The following is a 20,136-nucleotide window of genomic DNA, read 5'->3' on the forward strand; positions in this document are numbered from 1 at the left end:
TGTATGGCCCAGTCGCTGCTGTCTCAGTCGACTGGCAGGAGCAGGATGGGTTACCAGCTTTTGCAGGCTTGGCTAGGGCTCCCAGGCTACCTCTGGTGGTGCCAAACTAAGATCCCAAAGCCCACGTGCTACTGGCAGAATTGCCAGATATTTGACCAGCACACCCAAATTACTTAAAGCACAGCAGGTTGCTAAACTGCTGTAAAAAATAGTGCTTCAAACTTAATGCCTCATTTAAGAAGGGTTAATCTGAAGTGCTGTACCCGTATTTAAAATGCTGTAAAGCCATGCACTTTTGTTAAGCCATGGCAATAAAGCGCTTTTAATGTTCGCATCCAGCTTGCATAAGCTGTGGGAGGCAATGCTGACCTAATGACCATATGAGACTGCTGGGAGGTTTTTGCTTTTTTTATACAGTGTGTTCACACTTCTTTATCACCTCCTTTCCCTGGCAATTTAATTTCACACAAATTTAAAATTAAACAATGCTTGGTCAGGGCTAGGGGTTTCTGACCAGTTGTCAGAAAGGCTGCACATGCTGCTTTAAACATAACAGGGTGCTAAGGTGCAACTGAATGACTCCTACCATGTCTGCATAGTGAGAAGAGCTTGTACCCCAGGTTCAAGTATGCTGTGCACCCCGATTTCTGTGCACAGCTGCCTGTACAGCATTCATGTTCACCTTCCAGGATTCCACAGATACAAGCAGCAAGTGAAGTACTGAAGCACAGGCCTAGTAAGTCCTCTGTGCTGCCTCTGTAGAAGAAACACATATAGGAAGGAAAAACTGCCTTTCTAGGATCTGCACACAGACACATCACTCTAGGATCCTTACCAGAGACAAAAGCAGGGCTTAGGACCATGACTGTACCATGTAGTCTGAATGGCTTTTTCAGATGTGTAATGCCCTTGCCAGGAAAGGACCCTTTCCTTTCCTGCACAGCCCCCTGCCTCTTCAAAATGCTGCTTCCAGCAGAATGAGAGGGGCAGGAAAAGGAGAAGCAGCAGCATGGAACCAGCTCTAAGGCAAAAATGTGGGACTTGGTGAAGGGATGACACAAGATTGATTTTCTGCTCCACCAAGCTCCCCATGTGACCTCAGCTCTCCTTCTGTCCAGTGGGGTTTGAAGGCAATTCTTTACCTCCCAGTGGCACCTGAGGATCAACATTCCAGATCAGGAGGTGTTGAGATACAAAGGAGGACCAAGTAACAACCCCCCCCCCTCCCCCGCCAAAAAAAAATCGACAGGCAGGTTTAAAAGACAAGGAGGGGGCAGGAATTACATTTATTCTGTTTTATGTAGGATCACTACCTTAAATGAGTACCTGCTACAGGTTAAGTGGCTCTGTTCAACAAGCCTCCCCTAGCTACATGAGACCTCTTACATTGAAAGTGCATCTTTCCTTTAGTTTGTGGCTGTAGATACCATCTCATCCCAGAGAAAGGATTCATGAGCTACCACATTAAATGCCAGAGCACAAAACAGCTTGCCTCCTCTCAGATCACAGGAAGGGAGAGCTCATTTCTGGCCAGGATAAGCCCTTCTGCCCATGGTCAGGAGAGCACTGTGACCAAACTGCCTATACAATGGATTGTAACATAATGATGGACACTTAGAAATGTGTATAAAAAATGAAAAGCATCATGTCTCTTGCCGGCCTCAGGAGTGGGCGATGTGGCGACTTTGCAGGACGCCATGGTCAGGGGGCACCCCCCCACCCCCCCCAATATGCTCACAGCAGTCTTCCTCAACCCCCATCCTTGCCCCAGGCAGGAGCAGTGTCCAGCCCAGCTTGCTCCACACCTCTGCTCAGGAGGAACCGAGCCAGGCAGGTGCAGACGGGGTGGCACCTGCTCCAGTCCCCCTGCCTTTCTCCCACACAGCAGCAGCAATGCTTGCCTGCCTGCCCGCCCGCCCACCTGGTGCACCATGCCATTCTGCCCCCCGCCAAACTGCACCCTATGCCCCTGCTTGCAACAGCACTACTGACGGGGGGGGGGAATATGCCAAAATACAAGTTTGCCCAGGATGCCATTTTCCTTAAGGCGAGCTCTAGGTGCATGCAATGCATCAAGAGCTCTCATATATAAAGGTCATCAACTTGTGCCCATTTCAAACAAGATTTTTTTAGCTCAAAATGCTAAAAAATGGAAATGCTTTCCAATTCTCTGTTTCCTTTCTTCTGAGTCTGTATATTGGCTCCTTCTGGAGTCTTTTAAGTGGTCATTATCAGTTGTTAACTAACCTAAAAGAAAGTCCCACAAAAATATGAACTGGGGATCATTTTTTTGAAGGACTGCAAGAGGTTTCCTCCTCCTTGTTTGCATTTGGGAGAAAAACACATTGGATCTTTATTTCCTTCTCTTTCATTGAAGCTCCTTGCAAGGTACTTAAAGAACTGATTAATCATGTCACAAAGCTGTGACCTAAAATGTCTCAAAGCATCTCCAGAAGAGTTCCACGACAGCTGGAAAACGTATAGACAGCTGAATTGACATTTGCTGCATACCTCCCGTGTTTCAAATTACAGAGACCAGTCAAAGATAAACAATGTACAAAACTACAGCTTGTTACAGAGCAGCTACTGGATCAATCCAAAATACTTTTAATCAAAAGAAAAATTTAGATCAACTAATTGCATCCCAGAGGAGAGAAAAGTTAAAGAAAAAAAAGACTTGTTTCCCTTCGTGTGGACTCTAGCTCAAATCTGCAAACAAATCATTAACTCATTTCAAACATACAGGAACAGGCCTGCCTAGTCCCCCACTGATGCATTAACATTAATGGTAGACAAACACATGCTCCCTCTCCCAGTAATTGCTAAATTTTCAGCAGAGACTTTTGATGTTGATTTTCCTAACATAAAAATCCCACCAAGCTGGCATTACAAACATTCTGCAAATGCAGTAAATTCAAAGGCTTATGTCCACATTTTCCAATTTGCTTTCTTTGTAAAGAAGTTCAGTCACTACTGCTCTGCAGGGGAGCAGAATTGAAAATTGCAGCAACCTCTCTGAAACGCTAGGGTCTGAAAAGAAGAATCTCTTGCAAACACCAGTTAACCCAATACCACCCACTGTAGGCAGGAAACAGGGAACTGCTCCATGACATTAACACTTTTGATGCTCAAACTAGAAGTAGTAAATACCGCAGAGCATTCATCACGACCATTTATGACCATATTAGAGCTCCAATTCAAAACAAGACTTGAGCATGTACTTAAGTTCAGAATGCTTCACTGAACTGGGTTCCATGAAAGTAAAAATGTAGGACAACGCCACAACATCCATTTAGATTGCTTGTTCCAGAAGGCTAGCTTTGCCCAACAAATCCATACAAACTTCTAATCCAGAATCTGTTGCTTATCTATTGAACATGAAGTCATTTACACCTGCATAAGGAATTGGGAAGATCTTTCAAGAGGAAAGGTGCTCTATAGCCCCAAGACAACATTATAACCCATTGTATTACAGCCATCATTGAAATGGAGCGATGTACAAGGAAGGATATACACCATCAACCCTTTGCTATCATATCAGCACAATGAAAAGATGAAATACATTTTGCAGACTTCATGCATCAGACAAGTAAAAAGAGAGAGAACTACAAAACATGTTTGAGGAAGGAACCTGCTCTTTACCAGAAAATTGCACACCCTTCTGGGATGTTTCTGAACATGTTCACACTAGTAAGAAAGACTTTTCTCTAACAAAAGTGAAACTCAGTATCTGTATGTATAAAGTCCATCTTCTAGGAACCTACAGAGAAAGGTACGACTCCTATGTTAAACTTCCTTAAACTCAGGTAACAGAACCCTCTATTAATAGCCAAAGGAACTACTGTTCACTCATGATGACAAGTAGATCTTGCTGGCTTCATCTAGGATAAATTAGGATCTTAATGGTTTTAGAAGAACCTCCCCCCCCCCCAAAAAAAAAACACCCCAAAAACCCAACCCCCCCAAAACACCCCAAAAAACAAAACCCTAGAAACTGAAATACAGTAGGTCTGTGCAGGGAAAAATGCAAACTTGAAAGACAACTTCAGACTGATGTTAGTGTTATTTATGTTGACAATGAGGCCAGCATCCATGAAGGGTTATGGTACATATGTATATAGCATGCAGACATGTCCTCTTCAGAGGAGGGCAGGGAACTCTATCTTCTTACAAAGCATTTCTAACCCACTCTATACTCCCTTCTCACTCTGTCAATATTAACCCCTTGTTAATAGTAGAGTAAATAAGAAAACTTTCATTTTTTCCTCATGTCACATCACATTTTTCTGACTTGATTAGGCCATCCAACTGTAGACCACATCCACAAAAACAGAAGAGAATATTTGCAGTATACCACAAAGACTTGCTGTCATAGCTATGCCCACTAGAAGTATCAGGGACATGGGGATGGGAAATCACCCCTTTTACTCAGCATAGCTACACCAACAAAACTACCTCCTCCAACACCCCTGCAATTTATATTAGCAAGGGCATTCTTTTGCTGATATAGGTTGTATCTGAGGGTAATATTTGGTCACAGCAAACCCATTAATTTGGAGAACCTACGAGTTTCATGCTGTACCTTGCCCCGCAATCAGAGGACAGAAAGAACACAGATTCATGGGAGACAAAGTTCAACCAAGGATCTAGGCACATGAGAAAGAATGAAGACATAAGCTCTCCATACAGCAATACCTGTGAGGCAATACACTGTAGTAAGGAAACATACTCAGTAAGGTTATTATTTAGCTGTTAAGCAGAAGGCAGGGCAGGGTGGCACCTTAGAGATTACCTAGTTCATAGAGGCATGAACCTTTGACAAATGCTATGAATGGATGCATTTATAGCGTCAAACGAAGCATGCTGTTTCCTATTAAAGTTCATTCCTTGCTAAACCCCTAGTCTCCAAGGCACTGGCTCTCAACCTTTTAGCTTCAAGGCATCCCTCAGATAATGCTAGCTTATGACTTTCACTTGTTTTTTGACAATGGAAAAATAATAAGAGCAATTCTTCTGTTGCAAAAAAACTCAAAATGACCACAACAAGGTACAATGGCTTTGACACAATAGATTCCTATTTGAAATGTCTGGATTTGTCTTGTGAATCATGTCCAGGTGTCTGCCCACTTAAGTGTTAATATTGCCTGACACCCCATGGCAGCCTGGATGAGAATCACCTCCCTAAGGTGGCATGCTTTACCTTCTGCCTGGCTTTAGACTAACATGATTAACTACCTCTGTACTCATTTTCTTGTTGTAAGCAAACTGCAAGCATGCTTGATAACTATTCTTTGAGTATTTCTCCCTTCTCACCCCCCATATGTTCTCCCCCACACAAACCTCTGTTGCAAAACTGACTAAAAATTACTGTGCCAAAATCATAGCTTTACTCATATCATACAGAGAAGCGATTTAATTACCCCAAAACATTTTTTTGCCGGTATAAACTATGTTTTAATGTGGGACTTGCTATACCAAAAATCCTTTGCAGTATAGACTAGCCCATACCAAGAGACAGTCTTTGCCCATGGAAGTTATAGTCTAAGTCAGTTGCTCTCAAACTTTTTGAACTTCAGACACCCCTCCATAACTTCTGTGAACTGAATGGCACTCAATATTACAGAGCTTACCTCTTTGCAAAAGGGCTGGGCAGTGTGGGTAGGAGACTGGCTAGGAAAGACCAAGCCTCAGCCTACATTTATCTACTTATCTCCTCATTTCTATAAGGTACCACAAATTATATGGAGGGTGCTGTTGCCCTACAAAACAGAGGTATAAGCAGCTCCATTTTACAAAGGAGAATGGAGCGATAGGAAGACTAGATGATTTGCCTGAGGCTACAAAGGGAGTCTGTGGCAGAGAAAAGAACTGAAACCAAAACACTTAAGATTTGGTTCCATGCCTGAACTGAAAGAAAGCCTTCCTTTGATCTGAAAGCATACTACCAGCAAGGGGGCCATTAAGGCCATTTATGAAATTCCAGGGAAAGTTTTTACTTTCCTTGTGATATAGATATATATAGATATAGATATATCTATATCTATATATACACATATATATATACACATAAAAACTCCTAAAAAAGACAGCAACATATTTTTGCTTACAAATAAAACTAGATCAAGGTGTGAAGCCTGCTGAAAAGTCAGGGGATTTAGTGCGTGCAACTCAAGTGTTTGTTGTAGACTTCATTCCAGTGGCTTACTGGATTTGATGCACAAGCCTCAATGACTTCTCTTCAACTTGCTCACACTCAGTAACATTCCTACAAAGCATTTACACTTCATTCTTCAATAGGTATGAATTTTATCCCCATTCATTTGTGTGCCCAGTTTCCACTGATTTTTATTGGATTTTTCTCTCCCCTTGGACTTTTCATATCAGTTTCAAGTAGATCCAGATGGAATAAAAAAAAAAATCCTTTAGAGGGTGGAAACTTACCAGGCATGCATTCAAAACTTCTTTCTTGCTGGCGGGAGGAATTATCGGGCCTGTGGTAGAAAACAAAGCAAATAAGCCAGGACAGAGAATAGCTACAGCTAAAAACAGTCAATCCCTGCAAGCATAGAATATCTGTAAAAAATACTACTTTGTGCATCTATAGTACCCTTCCTGTGAAACTATCAAAGCATTTCACTGAAACGTGGATGGGATAGAGGTTCACACTTTTTATTTTCCATATAGGGAAACTAAGAGAAAAAAAAGATGAAGGTGAGGATTCAGTAAAGAACACATTTTTAACTCCTACTGAAATCAATGAGACTTAGGGTATGGACACATGTAGACTTGGAGCTGTTTCAAAAGGGGAACATTTCAAAGGGGAGTTGCTGATCGGAGGTGAGCAACATGTTCCAACAATTAGATGTGGACAAGCTGGGATAGACACAGATGTAGCAAAACTGCTCCAACATTAACCCTGTTAGAACAATTTTAGAGCCCCTGGGGGCTGCTTGCTGCACATGTCGTAGGCTGCATTCAATCGGGGCTGCGTGGGTTCCCTGGGACCTCTGCTATGGGCAGTCTCCCTGTCACGTGAGCAGTATTATCTCCCCACCACTGCTGCTACACAAACAGTGCAAACTAAAGCTGAGCGAAATTTTGCCGAGTGTTCTGTTTTGAAGCTGTTTCAATGCGTTTCGAGCTCAAAACAGCAAAATCGAAACAAAACAAAAAGCTTCCAAACAGCTTTGAAATTAAATGAGGGCACGTGAGCTCTGGCTCTGCCCGCTTCCTGCGGGCTGAGCTGCATGGGGTGGCGGAGCCAGTTGGAGTGCGGGCCCCCTGACCTGTGCACCAGATAACAGGAGGCTGCCACTGCAGCCCTGGTGCTGCCTTAGTCAGGTGCCTGCCCCCTGCACCCAGTCCCGCTGACCGGGGGAAATCCCCCGCAGCCGAACCCGCGACGGCTGATCGCTGCAATCACTGTTTCTGGGAGTGGCTGCAGCAACTGGCCGGTGCTTGCTCCCAGAAGTGGCCGCCGCCACTCCCAGAAGTGATGATTGGCCAGTGCTTGCGTACAGGGGGGGAGCAACACTGGCACTCCCGCCTGCCCCCTCCTGCTCCCCCTGCCCATCGCCTAAGCGGCAAACACAGTTGGTCAGGGGGTGCACTGGCGCTCTACGTAACACCACTGCCTTTCAGAGACTGTGGATCCCTTTGGGCTAAGCAGTATGCACACATATATAATGAAAAGGTATGCCTTGCCCCAAAAATTTTGACCCAAGCACAGATGGACAGACAGGGGGGAACATAAGGTTATAGGGAGACATTTACAATCAGCATAAGTTGTTCAACAAACTCTCCTAATGAACTGCCTTTAGCAAGCCAAAAAGGAACCCATGAACATGAGTAAAATCATTCATTTTCCTCTCCCCAAATGATCCAGGAAAGAAAGAAGCAAAAAGATTTCAGTTCTGTGTGCAGGGGTAGGAGCAGATCCAGAGGGGTACAATGGCATGGCTGCACTCCCCTGTCTGACCACATTGCAGGAGCAGCAGCTGGGGACTTCAAGTCCCTGAAGAAGGTAAAAATCCCCTCTTCCTATGCTATAAGGCAGCAGGTCCTAAACTCTGACAGATTGTGCACCACCAATTTAAAATGATATAACCTTAAGTACCACCAGCAAATTTTTGTCATATAAAGTAATTATAATAAATCTGTTAACATGTACCACTGACAGGTTGTCTGTGTACCACTGGTGGTACCTGTACCATAAACTGGGAACTGCTGCTCTAAGGTACTTCCCCTTCCCCACTCAATCCCCTCCCCTCCCATACCTGCTGCTGCCCTGGGGGCAAAGGGAGCTCCAGAGCTGCTCTAGCTGGGCTCTGCACAGGACAGTGGCAGCAGTGGTGGAGGTGGGTGGGTTCCCCTTGGGTGTTCCCCACCTGCTCAGATGCAGATGTGGGGAAGGGGAATCCAGCCACCTGTCATCACAGACCTGGGCTGAACCCAGTCCTTATGCATCCTTGCTGGACCAGCTCTGAAGCTTCTCTTGGCTCCAGGACTGCAGGGCCAGTGGCAGGTAGGAGGGGGGGAAGGGAGGAGAAGCAATGGGGAGGGAAGGAAAGGGGATTATTACCTGCTTTGGGAGCTTTAAAAAGCCCCCGACTGCTGCTCCCATGGCATGGTCTGCTCGTCCTGGTTGGAGGCAGGGGCAAGGGAAAGGAGGCTGGGGGTAGGGATACAGCTACCCCTGCAGAGCTGGCTGCTGCTCCTCCACCCACTTTGAAAAATCCTGGGTCCACTTCCGTCTGTGAGTTCTTACAAAAATCAAACAAAAACCAAATAAGAGAAATTTAAGCGAAGGTCACATATGGTTTAATACTTCAACAACCAGCAGTACCAAATACAAGGGTAAGCAATACAAACTGACCTGGCTGAACCTGTGCTCTGCATCTCAGCTATCACAATGAACATACACTCCATTTAAGATTCCTCATATGAAAAGTATATTTCATGTAGCCTATTTACTTTTATACCAATTGTACCTTTTCCCCCCAAAATCGAGCCCCCAAAATTGGCATGACTGTCATAATTGGGGAAGTTAATTTTCTGCCTGGAATAGAATACTGTAGAAGACTCTCTTGTCCTATTGCACAGCACTGCAGACATTTTAATTCTTTCCAACATATTGATCCACCGATGGAGACCAGTCTTTAGCAGCAACTAGGGTTTCTGCTTTACATTAAGCAAGACAAGGAAGGTGAGTGAGCAATGTCACTCCTCCATGCAGCCCTAACGCTGCAAAAAAAACATTTTTTTTCTTCATTCTACCTTCCCCCATAAAAGCATCTTACTTGGGTATATGTTGGTTGGTATTTGAGAAAATAGGTTATTTAGTCACAAAGGAGCAAACTACACACAGGTACAACCTTGAGTGTTATGGATGCCGTTGGTGGCAATCCCTCGATTTAAGGATGATCTCCACCATTGTTCATTGATGGGTCTTGAGTCCAATCCTTGAGCCACAGATCTGTCCACAGAAGTTGCAGGTCTTTTCACAGGGGAGAGCAGGCCATAAGCTTGGATTTGTCTTCCTTACTTCAAGGACACGACACTTTACCTGGAAGTGGGCTGCTGTTTGGTTGAGGCTGAGGCACTACTTGAGTTGGTTAGCAGCCACTTCCCCTTAACTCTTGATGTCAGCATCTGTTTTCTTGAGGTATGCCTTCAATGTGTCCTTGTAGCATTTCCTCTGGCCACTGCGAGAGCTCAGACCACAAAAATAAGCTAGGATAGAGCACTTGACTTGGGAGTCAAGAGTTGGGCATCTACAGTGTACAATCCAGCAAAGCTGGTGCTCAAGGATCACAGATTTGATACTGGTAACATTGGCTTCAGCAAGGATGCTGGTGTTTGCACAGCAATCTTCCTATTGGAGGAGGAGGATTTTCTGGAGGCATCATTGGTGATACTTCCCCAGGCTCTTGAGATGACAATGATAGGTCACCCATGTTTTACATTTGTAGAGGACAGTGGGGATGATGACGGTGTTGTAGACCTGGAACTTGGTGTCTTACAGATGCAAAAAAGGGGTAGATAGACTGCGTGCCACCCCATGCATCTTACGCACATAATACCTTTTGTTTCAAAGCATTTCACACATTCCCATTCCCAAATTGCAGCCATCGCTGAAGTGGAGATATTTACTGTTTACAACACACATTAACATTGCATTAACAGATTGAACAGAAATAAAGTAAGCAGTGTCCAAATGAGAGTTCAGATCGAGTTCTAGATACACACCGATACACTCCACAGGATCAGTCTGTTATCTCCAAAGACATCCTAAATTCTAGGACAAAGACTGTTATGACCCAATTTTTGAGGCAAATCCAGAAATGCTGACAAATATTAATCTATTATCTGTTACATAAGAGGTAAAGCAGCAGTTTGCCTGGTCATTTCAGCACCACCTAATAGACAGGAAAGCAAACTTCTTGGAGCTATAGAGTCATGGATGATGTAACATGGTTCAGCTCCAGGGTGGCCGTGATGTCCCTGGAGCTCCCTCAGCAGTTTTCAACCTCAGTCTCTTTGGGCAATCTCCCCTTCTCCTTGCCTGCCAAGCCTTCATGAAATGATGCTTTCAGAAAAGGGAGACTGCTCCAGGGCTTCCCAAGTCAGATATCTACACAAGCACCAATGTCGCTGCTCATTGCCTTAAGGGCTCGTTGCGCATCTCCAACCACCCCTTACACCATGCCCATACCTCTCAGACGAAACACATTCCTTTCTCTTTCTCTCTCGGCTGTTTCTAACAACCCTCTCTGGCTATGGGCCCCCTGGCCCTCCTAACCTATGGGTTCCTTGGCCCCCTCGGCCTCTGGCTGTGGCCCTCCTCAGCCTTTAGCCCCCATCTCTGGGCCCTGGCCCTGCTCCTGGGCCAGTGAGACTTTTGGGCTCCCTGGCCCTGCTGACACTTGCCCCTCCTGGGCTACATACCTCTGACCTCTCTAGCCCTGCTTACACTCGTCCTTCCTCCCTCTCTTAAGCTCAAGCTCTCTACCTCTGGGCCCCAAGAACACAATTCTGTGTTCCCAGGCCTCTTAGTTCCTTCCTCAAACCTCCTGAGTTGCTTACCCTAGCTCAGATGTTACCCAGGAGCCCTGCTGTAGCCCTGCTGCCTAGGAGCTCCTCTCTCCGTAGCCTCAGGGCTAGACAGCCTGACCAGCTCAGATCTGGACTTATTTGCTTCAAGCCCAGTCCCCTTCTGGTCAGGTGGCTCTCTAACTGGCCCCTGCCACACTTGCAGGCTGCTTCTCATGCAGCCTCTTCCCCACAAAGTGGCAGGCATGCTAAGCGCCCTGGCACAGATGGCATCCAGTAAATGCTGCTTCCATGAACAAATCTACCGTATATTGCACAAATGAACAGCAAGGAAGTCTAGAAATTTAAAAGCTAGTAGAAACAACATCTGAGGAAAGAAAGAGAAGAAAAGAGAAGTTTCTGAAGTCAATATATTGACTACAGTGAAAGATAAGTTCAATTTCCATTATGGATAGATCCAAAGGGAGTGTGGTGGCATGGACAGATATCCCACCCTTTCTGACCCTACCAAGGGAGCAGCAGTTTTTTTTGGGTTAAGTCCTCAAAAAGGTAAGAATTCTGGCTCCCAGCCTCTTGCTCTCTGCACCCCGTCTCTTCCCCTCCCTCCTCATCAGCACATCCTACCCTTCCCCGACCTGCTACAGCCTCAGTTCCCACTGTCCCTGGCTGATCGGGGAGCTGAGTGGGGGGACAGGAGACTAGAGTTTTTACTGCCCCATTACAGCCAGGATCAGTGGCAGCAGCAGGCGGGAAGTTTCCTCCTCTCTCCAGTCTCCCTGGGTGTTCTCTGCCAGCCCGAAGCAAGCGCGGAAGGTGGGGGAACCCACCTGTCACCACTTCTGCTGCTGTCCCTGGCTGCTCCCGCCCCCCCGCAACCCAAGGGGAAACAGGCAGGGAGGAGGAACCTGCCTGTTGCAAGCACAGTTCCTGGCTGGAGCTGTTCCTAAGCCTCCCTCCATCTCCTGAACCAGCTGTGGATAGGGTCAGTGCAAGGGGATGGGGAAGAATGGAAGGAATCCACCCATGATTTCTATATGCCTGATTTTGACTCCTACTTCATGTGATTTACTCTTAGAACAGAGCAGGAATTTAGGAGAAGTCTGGGATGAGCTGGACAGGCCATTGTGATTTATGTGACTTTGCTGGGAGGAAAGAAACATGAAGATTCCAATTTCAACATTTCATGAAAACTTAATTAAGGCTTTAGATGCATATCTATTAACTATGAATATCATCCACTATAAAGTCCTTAACATGTGAAAGTGTGGAAACTCAAAGAACTCGTCACTAATGGCCTTGTAAGGTTGTTCAGCCTCGCCTTACCCACTCCATGTACTTTGTTGGCACCCGCCCCTCATGTACAAAGAGCCTACATAAATAGGTTGAGCATAAATAGGATGCAAATATTGGTTTAAAAATTAGCTGTTTAAACTCTTCTAATTATATTGGTTAACTGTTTAACTGATAACACTAACCTATAGAGAAGCCAGCACCCACTTTGCTTGCCACAAGGCAAGAAGCATGCAGGCAGCAAGAGGTGCTCCTGCTGCCAGCCACCGTGCTCTGCCCTACCCCCCCTTCCCTGACTCTCTTCCTTCAGGGAGAAGGCTAGCTTGACTCAGCTCCACTGCCTCCTCAGTCCCAGCACTTCAGTTTACATGGCGGGAATTGCTGGTGCGAGGGGTAGGTGGCATGCAAAGGTGTAGGGTAATCTGGAAAAGTAGTGCTGGTAAACCACCAGGGGTGTGCGAATTTGGCCCGAATTGGGGACAGTGATTGATTCATATCACTGTCCCCAATTCGATTTGGCTGAATCTGAAGATTCAATGCTGATTCAGAAAATTAAATCAGCTATTTGGCCACAGACACAGCTTTAAATGTTTTTTCTACATACCTTGAGGTACCAGCCGCAGCTCATGATCGCTGCGATGCTGGGGCAGATGGAGCGTCCCACAGAAGCACAGGGGGCCCCCCACATGCTCGGCGGCTAACCTAAAAAGTGGACCAGGAGGCACCAGTTGCGGAGCCGGAGGTAAGGGTGCAGCGAGGCCCCCCAGCGCGCTCCCTAGCAGACCCAGAAGTGCTTCTGGTCCACTTCTGGGTCTGCTGCTGAGAGTGCTGGGGAGCCCCCTGTGCTCCTGTGGGACACTCCATGCGCCCCAGCACTGCAGCACTCACGAGCCCCTGCTACCTAGATGTATGTAGAAAAAACATTTAAAGCTGTGTCTATGTCCAAATCGCCAAATCTTTCCAAATCTCTCCAAATCGATTTGGAGAGATCAAAGGGTCCTCTGATTCAATTCAGGTTTGGAGGTTTGACCACCAAATCGGGCTGAACCTCCGCCGAATCGACTCAGGGACCGAAGCTTCACGCACCCTATAAACCACGCAATTATTCACACAATGTAGTCTGTTTTAAACATTAACTGTGATGCATTAATGGTATAAATGTAATTATAATTTAAACATTTAACCTTTCACATCCCTAGCTCACTACTGCTTTGCACATATAAACAAATCTCCAGAATGCTCCTTGGAAGTGGTTAAACATGAACTCCATTTAGCCAACTGGAAAACAAAGATGGGGTGATAAATTGACCTGTTCATGGCTGCAGAACAAATCAGTGATGGAACCGGAATTAAAATTCAGAGCATTTCAATGCCTAAGCCTATTATAACTTGCAGCAGAAGCTGCAACAGTTTTGAGGCACCTACCAAAGACTAGATTCTACACGTCTCACGCAAGATGGAGTTTCTGTTCCATCCTTAAGGAGCAGTTTTCTTACCCAACAGCCTATGGGCTATTCCCAGGCATTCAGTGGAATTAACCTACATAACAAATATTCCGAAAATCTCATCAGTTAAACACTATAAGCAATGGACACCACACACAGATTAGGTTTCGAGTGGACTGACACGGCTTTCTCAAAAATTAGACAGAAACCTCAGTGACCTATTAAGCTCTGCCTATTGCATGTGCAGCTTCCTCAACCCCCAGGTAAGAGGCAAGATGATGCGCTGGTAAAGATGCTCACCTAAAACCAGGGAGATGGTCCCCATTCCCTGCTCTGCCACTAACATCCAGTGTAACCTTGAGCAAGTCTCTCTCCATTAGACAAAAGAAAGGGAGTGCTCATCAGAGACTAAACCACATATAGTTTATAATCTGCAGTTTGTCTAACACAACTATTCTGTTGGTATGACAGAAATAAAAGAATTCCTAGCTGTGACATTCATGTAATTTAGTCTCTGCTGGTCCTTGAAAATCTGGATTCACGACAAGGCACCAACAAACTTGGTACAAGGTGGTCACTGGCACAGTGGGTCTGAAAGACAAATTAACTTAAAATGGTTCCCAGTTACCTCCACGGGAGGCCATAAACCCCAAAGCAAAGGGCCTCTATAGTATTATTTACTTTACAGGATGTAAGCTTTATTGGCAATGAGTTCAACGGTCACAGAAATGTCGTTACAAATTCCAGCTGTGCGGATATTATTGAAAGGGCAGTAAATAGAGCTCAGGTGGTCCCCAGGATGAGGCTGCAGATCCTGTGAAGCACAGACTGAACCCGACACACCTCATAAGCTATAATGTACAAAGAGGACCAGCAAATAATGACCGGGGAGCTGCAAGATTTCTTTTGCTGGTGTTCATTTCAAGCATGATGGTGCAATTTTTGCTTCCATGGAATTTCCTTGGGGTTCAATTCCTCCTGCCTCTATTGTGGTTTATAGATTCAATTTTAAGCCAAAAGCAACCATTAAGGTAATCCAGTCAGGCTTCCTCAATAACACAAGCCATTGAATTTCACTTCATAATTAATGCAAAGGGAATTCTTCTTCCATACTACATAAATAAATACCATCCAGCCTCATAACAGGCAGCTGATGCACAGCACCTTATTTAGCAAGATGGTTGATCTCAATTTAAGTACTTCAGTGAGTAGGGTGCCAGCTGGTAGAAACACTCTACTGTAGAGCAATGACCAGTCTATAACAAGCGAGGATCTGCCTGCAAGTGGACTGAATTTACTATTTCCCCTGATAGTTCTAATTATGCACACCAATCAAAAATTATATTGAATGTATTTGAAAAGAAAAAGGCAACACTTTGTGTGTGCTGGAGGGGAGGGTAAATAAAAGCAGACTATAGCAGTGTCTGAATATATCCATATGTAGGACTCCAATATGAGACCAGGCCTCAAATTTAGACATACGCAAGAGCACAGCAGAGGTATGCTCCCAAGCCCAAATGAATTTCAAGTGTTTGCAAATGCATTTCAAATGTTTGCACAGGTACCGTATGAGGCAGAGATTAGGTCTGTAAGAAAATGCTTATGTAAATATTTCTCACTGGATGTTATATGATGTCACATCCGGAACATTTGCTTCAGCCAGGCGAAAGCAATCATGGCATACAGCTTCTGTTTGTAAATACATGTTGACATACACAGGTGTGTGCCTCAGCAATGATTTCTCAGGATGTAGACATATAGCTGGTCAGATCTGTTAACCGAGTTGCTTTGTGCATCCTGCAGATGTATACAAGATCCATCAGGATCCAACAGGGATGTCGAAGGTTGATGGTTTATCTTGAACAATGTGGCTTCTGCTCCACATCAGCATGCATTTGAATACGAATGGAGTTATAGGGGTGGGAGCTGGGGAGGGAAGGGAAGTTATGAAAAAAAGAATCTAGTCCTTCCCCCCCCCCCCCAATTTCAAATTCTGAAAAATTGGAGCCTGACACATGTTTACTTTAAGACGTGATGGGATCTAATCCTTGATCCCAACAATCATGGGTCCTGCCATGACACACGTGCATGACACACAGGGACTGGATCCCAATTGTTCCTTACTTGCTGATGCAGGGGGAGCCAGTCTCTAGCCCCAGATGACAATCAGCTAAACCTGATGTTGGGCTCCCTGTCATGGGGTTTTGACAGGTCTCAGGCACACGTTCAGTAAGGCAGGGGTGGGCAAAATACAGCCTGTGGGCTGGATTCAGCCCACCAACTGATTTCGATCCGACCCGCATTTGGGCGCCTGCCAAGTGAATGGACCTGGTTGCTCTGGCTCCAACACCGTCATGATGCCGGCTGGCTGGGGCTATTTTTGGTGTTCCAGGAACTCTCTCCTTCTGTCTGGGCCAGGGCTACCACCAGTGAAGAAGTGGAAGCATGTGGGGCATGCTACAGCTGTGCAACCCACTCACAGCTGTAGCATGCCCCGCAACACTTCCCCCCCCCCGCCCTTCCCCCAGTCTGGACCCAGCAGCTGCCAGCCATGTCCACAGTTACCCAAACATGGCCAGCAGCTTCTGCACTGGAGCTGTGGGCACAGGGGTGGGTGTGCTAAAGCTGCAGGCAGCTTCAGACTTCCACGCTGGTCACAGCCTGCAGCTGTAGCATTGTGCTGGAAGGCTTGTCTAATCTCTCAACTACAGAGTTGGTCCAATAAAAAACAGTACTTCACAAGTCCTGCTTTCTGCATATCCCCTGGACCACCAACACCACTACATTGAAACGAGCAGTGAATTCCATAATTTCATCCTCGAACTTACTTCCATCAGTTTCCCAAAGTTTGTGCCAGCAGGTTTCACTGTTGATGGCAAAGGCTGTGGCATAAGGCGCATAAAGGCCTTGCTTAGAATTACAGCAGCAAGTAAACAAAGGCAAAAGCTACATGCATAGTCCATTTTAAGCAGATGTAAAAAGGTATCTACATTGGAATTTACTTAAAGCTTCTTAGCTTGCTAACATGCTCTTTTCTCATCAGATGAACAAACTTTCAGGACAAGCGCAACAATCCACTAGACCGTGAAAATCAATTTTAAAAAGTGATCTCTCTCTTATGCACTTATTACAATGCCATGTTTATATTAGCATACTTTGTGGTGGATTATTATAGTAGATAGGGGGGATGGAGATGCATGTTTGTCAGAGAAATAGAGTGAATGATGTATATTTATGACTTAATTTTCAGAATAGCTAAGCATCCACAAATCCCACCAAAGTCAGAAGAATGACAGGTGCTCTGTACCAAGGAAAATAAGCCCATCAGTGGGAATTCTAGGAGTTCCTAAATGCAGTCCCTCTTGTCTTCTCTAAACAGAGCTGTTTCTCCCAATAAACACTTCTATTAGGTATTAGGAGAAGGACTCTTTCCTTTTCCAAAGTCAGGCACAGATTCATGTGGTCAATAGCAGTGTTCTTAAAGTACTTTATCTGGAAGACTAAAATAGGGCTAGCAGAAAAAAAAAATCCTAAAAAGCAAAATGCGTGTGCATGATGGTGAGGTTAAGGCAGGGGTGGGCAAAATGGTGGATCTGGCTGCAGGCCTGACTCCATTTCCCAGCAGTCCCTACCTGTAACTGGTGTGGTTTCAAGGGAGACCCGAGAAGCCATAGTGCTGTGACAGCCAGGGCCCAGGTTTCCATGGGGATAAGCCCCAGCAGTGCTGGCATAGTGCATAGCTGGGCAGGGAGCTGCCCTGGGGCTGGGATTTTGCGGCAGTGATGGCATGGTCTAGAGCCAGGGTAGAACCACAATCCCCTGCCCAGGGTGTGTGGGTAGCAGATCACAGCTCTGTCCCAGCTCCAGACCACGCTGTCTCACTGTCGCAAGATCTCAGCTCCAGAGCAGCTCCCCACCTAGAACCATAGCAAAGGCATCTCTCTGCAGAAAGTCAGATATGCAATAAAAAACAGTCATTTCTAACATTTAGTAACACCACATAAGATTTTCATGCTAATACCTGAAAAGCCAAATTAAACCAATGGGAAACCTTACTTTGGATGAAGTATGACAAAAATATACAGGCAAGGAAAATATTATGCATTCCCCCTTTATCTGTGGTAATCTAGATATTAAGATCAATGCATCCAATTTGCACAAAGAATTCCTAAATACAAGTCTATCAAGACACTGGTAAAAGTGATCAGTTATATAAAGGACACTGGCCTGCTATATTTTTTAGGGGGGGCCCTTAGTAAAAAGGTGGAATAAACTGTATGCAATATAGATGATGAGCACTTTATTTTTTGGAGAGGAAGAACTGTTAGCCACATTGCCCAAAGTTAGCTTGTCAAGTATCCATTACTGATCCATTTCGGATCTAGGTGTTCTCCTTAAAGAGTATGAAGCTTACAGCCCCAAACTTAAAAGGTTTGCAGATCGCTTAACTTCATATACTGACATCGAGGGAAGCATACTCACAGCAGTCAAGGATGTGCCTAACTTTTGCAGGAATAGGGCCTAAAATAGTAAAGTTTAGACTCAGAGACAGATTCTGCTCCACCTCTTCAGTACTTCCAAGGGTGATCCTATTCCATCCTGCTCAAGTCCCTGAAAAACAATTAATACAAACAGTCTTCCTCCTGTTTGCTGTTTTTTGTGACTTAATCTTAAAGCTAAGATCATGACGTGTTATAAAAATAGCACATAAATGTTAGTTCAGGGACATGACCTGAAGGGGAAGAAGATCACATTTAAGTCACTAGGTCCGCTGCACGTCTAATAGGTGGAATAGGACCTTGCCCTGAATTAGTTGTGGATGCATCAGTTCCCTCCCCCACCACCTGAATTGGCTGATTTCCTTACATCTATTGCATTTTTCTCTTACACCCACAAAAACATGAAAAGTTATGATCTAAGGAGAGAGGTGCTGCAAAGCCAGCTAGCCTTTGATGAGCTTTTTACGACAATGGCTTGAATTGCAACCTTTGTGCAGCATTTGACATGGACCTCCACTTTTTGAATCTACCAAGAAAGAAGAGGAACCTGCTCAGAATTTTCTGCCTACAACAGTCTCCACATCAAACAGAAAAAAATTAAGTGGCATATGCAGACTTGCTACTCTCGGAAGGGACAGGTCAGCAATTCCACGGTCAGACCTGGACAAGACAGGCCTATTTGAAGCATAGGGTTAATGTGGGCTTGATGCCCATGGAGCAACAGTTAGCCCCCTGCTGTTACTGGGTGGGAGGTATGGGGTACAGGTCAATTGACTGGGGGGCAGGGAGGGACATCTAAAGAGAAAACAGGGATAGGCATGAGGTTATGGGTTCAAAATGAGTATGCCAAGGTGAGACAGCGAGCAGAGCTCTCTGGCCCTTGAACGAGCCCAAGAAGCCAGTGGACACTTCCCAGTGAAACTGCCCAGACCAGGGGCAAGAAAATGGCCTCAGTCCCCAGGGACCCTCCTGAGGAAAGACAGGTCTTCTGATGTGCCCAGGGGGTCATGGGCACATCAAGGGCACATCATGGGCACCCATCAAGGAAGAACTATAAGCCTCTTAACAGGGAGGCCACTGGGGACCCATCAACTGATTTTGGGGGACAACAAAAGAACAAAGCAGGGACAGAAGTGAAGGTCACAGGTTCACAGCGAGTGCAAGGGGGAGCAGGGGGCACTCAGCAGAGCACACCAGCAGTGCCCAGCAGCCCAGAATGAGTCCAAGGAGCCAGTGGACGCTGCCCTGTGAAACTATCCAGAGACAGGAATGGACCAGGGACAGGCCTATTTGCTATGTCAAGTTTGTGGGCAAGAACTATAAGCCCCCCTTGGAAAGGGAGGCTGCTGGGAAAGTGGCAACTGATTGCTTAGGACACGTTATAAGAAAACAGGGACCGGAGCGAAGGCCAAAGGTTCAAAACTAACGTCGCAAGTGGGGGGACGCCAAGCAGAACACCCCAGCAGCACTCACCGGCCCTCAACCGAGTCTGCAGAGCCATCAGATACTGCCCAGCAACTCTGCCCAGAGATGTGAACAGACCAGGGGCAGGAAGACATCCCCAGAGCCTAGCCTCTTTGCTACTTGAAGAGACCGCGGGCCACTGCCCACCAAGAACAAACGATACACCCTGTCAAGAGGGAGGCCACTGAGAGAGTAGCAACTGATTTCTTAGGACAAAGTACAATGAAAAGCGGGACGGGACCGAGGTCACAGCGTCAAGAGCAGGGACGTGGAAGGGGACCCGAGTCAGACCCAGCCGCGGAGCTCACCACCCAGGGGCAGGACAGCGGCCCCGCCGCCCGGGGGTGCTCCCGCCACAGCCGGGCACGGAGGGCAGGGCAGGACCA

The 20,136-nt window shown here is 45.9% G+C and overlaps 1 protein-coding gene across 5 annotated transcripts in view; it reads right to left on the reverse strand.

The window, feature by feature from the left end:
* The window catches only part of CUNH11orf24 (chromosome unknown C11orf24 homolog), a 61,395-nt gene extending 41,459 nt beyond the window's left edge, over positions 1-19,936 (reverse strand). For 2 of the 5 annotated variants that reach the window (XM_025198575.1, XM_025198574.1), the window contains exons 1-4: positions 19,760-19,936; positions 18,270-18,398; positions 8,582-8,762; positions 6,442-6,491 (exon numbers count right to left, since the gene is read on the reverse strand). The gene's annotated coding sequence lies outside the window, so the exon portion shown is untranslated. The remainder of the gene's footprint in view (positions 1-6,441; positions 6,492-8,581; positions 8,763-18,269; positions 18,399-19,759) is intronic. The other 3 variants (XM_006019186.3, XM_025198576.1, XM_006019187.3) reach the window with 3 other exon arrangements.
* Positions 19,937-20,136: the final 200 nt, after the last annotated feature.

Source organism: Alligator sinensis, unplaced genomic scaffold (genome assembly GCF_000455745.1).
Source record: "Alligator sinensis unplaced genomic scaffold, ASM45574v1 scaffold907_1, whole genome shotgun sequence".
NCBI classification, from domain to species: Eukaryota; Metazoa; Chordata; order Crocodylia; family Alligatoridae; genus Alligator; species Alligator sinensis.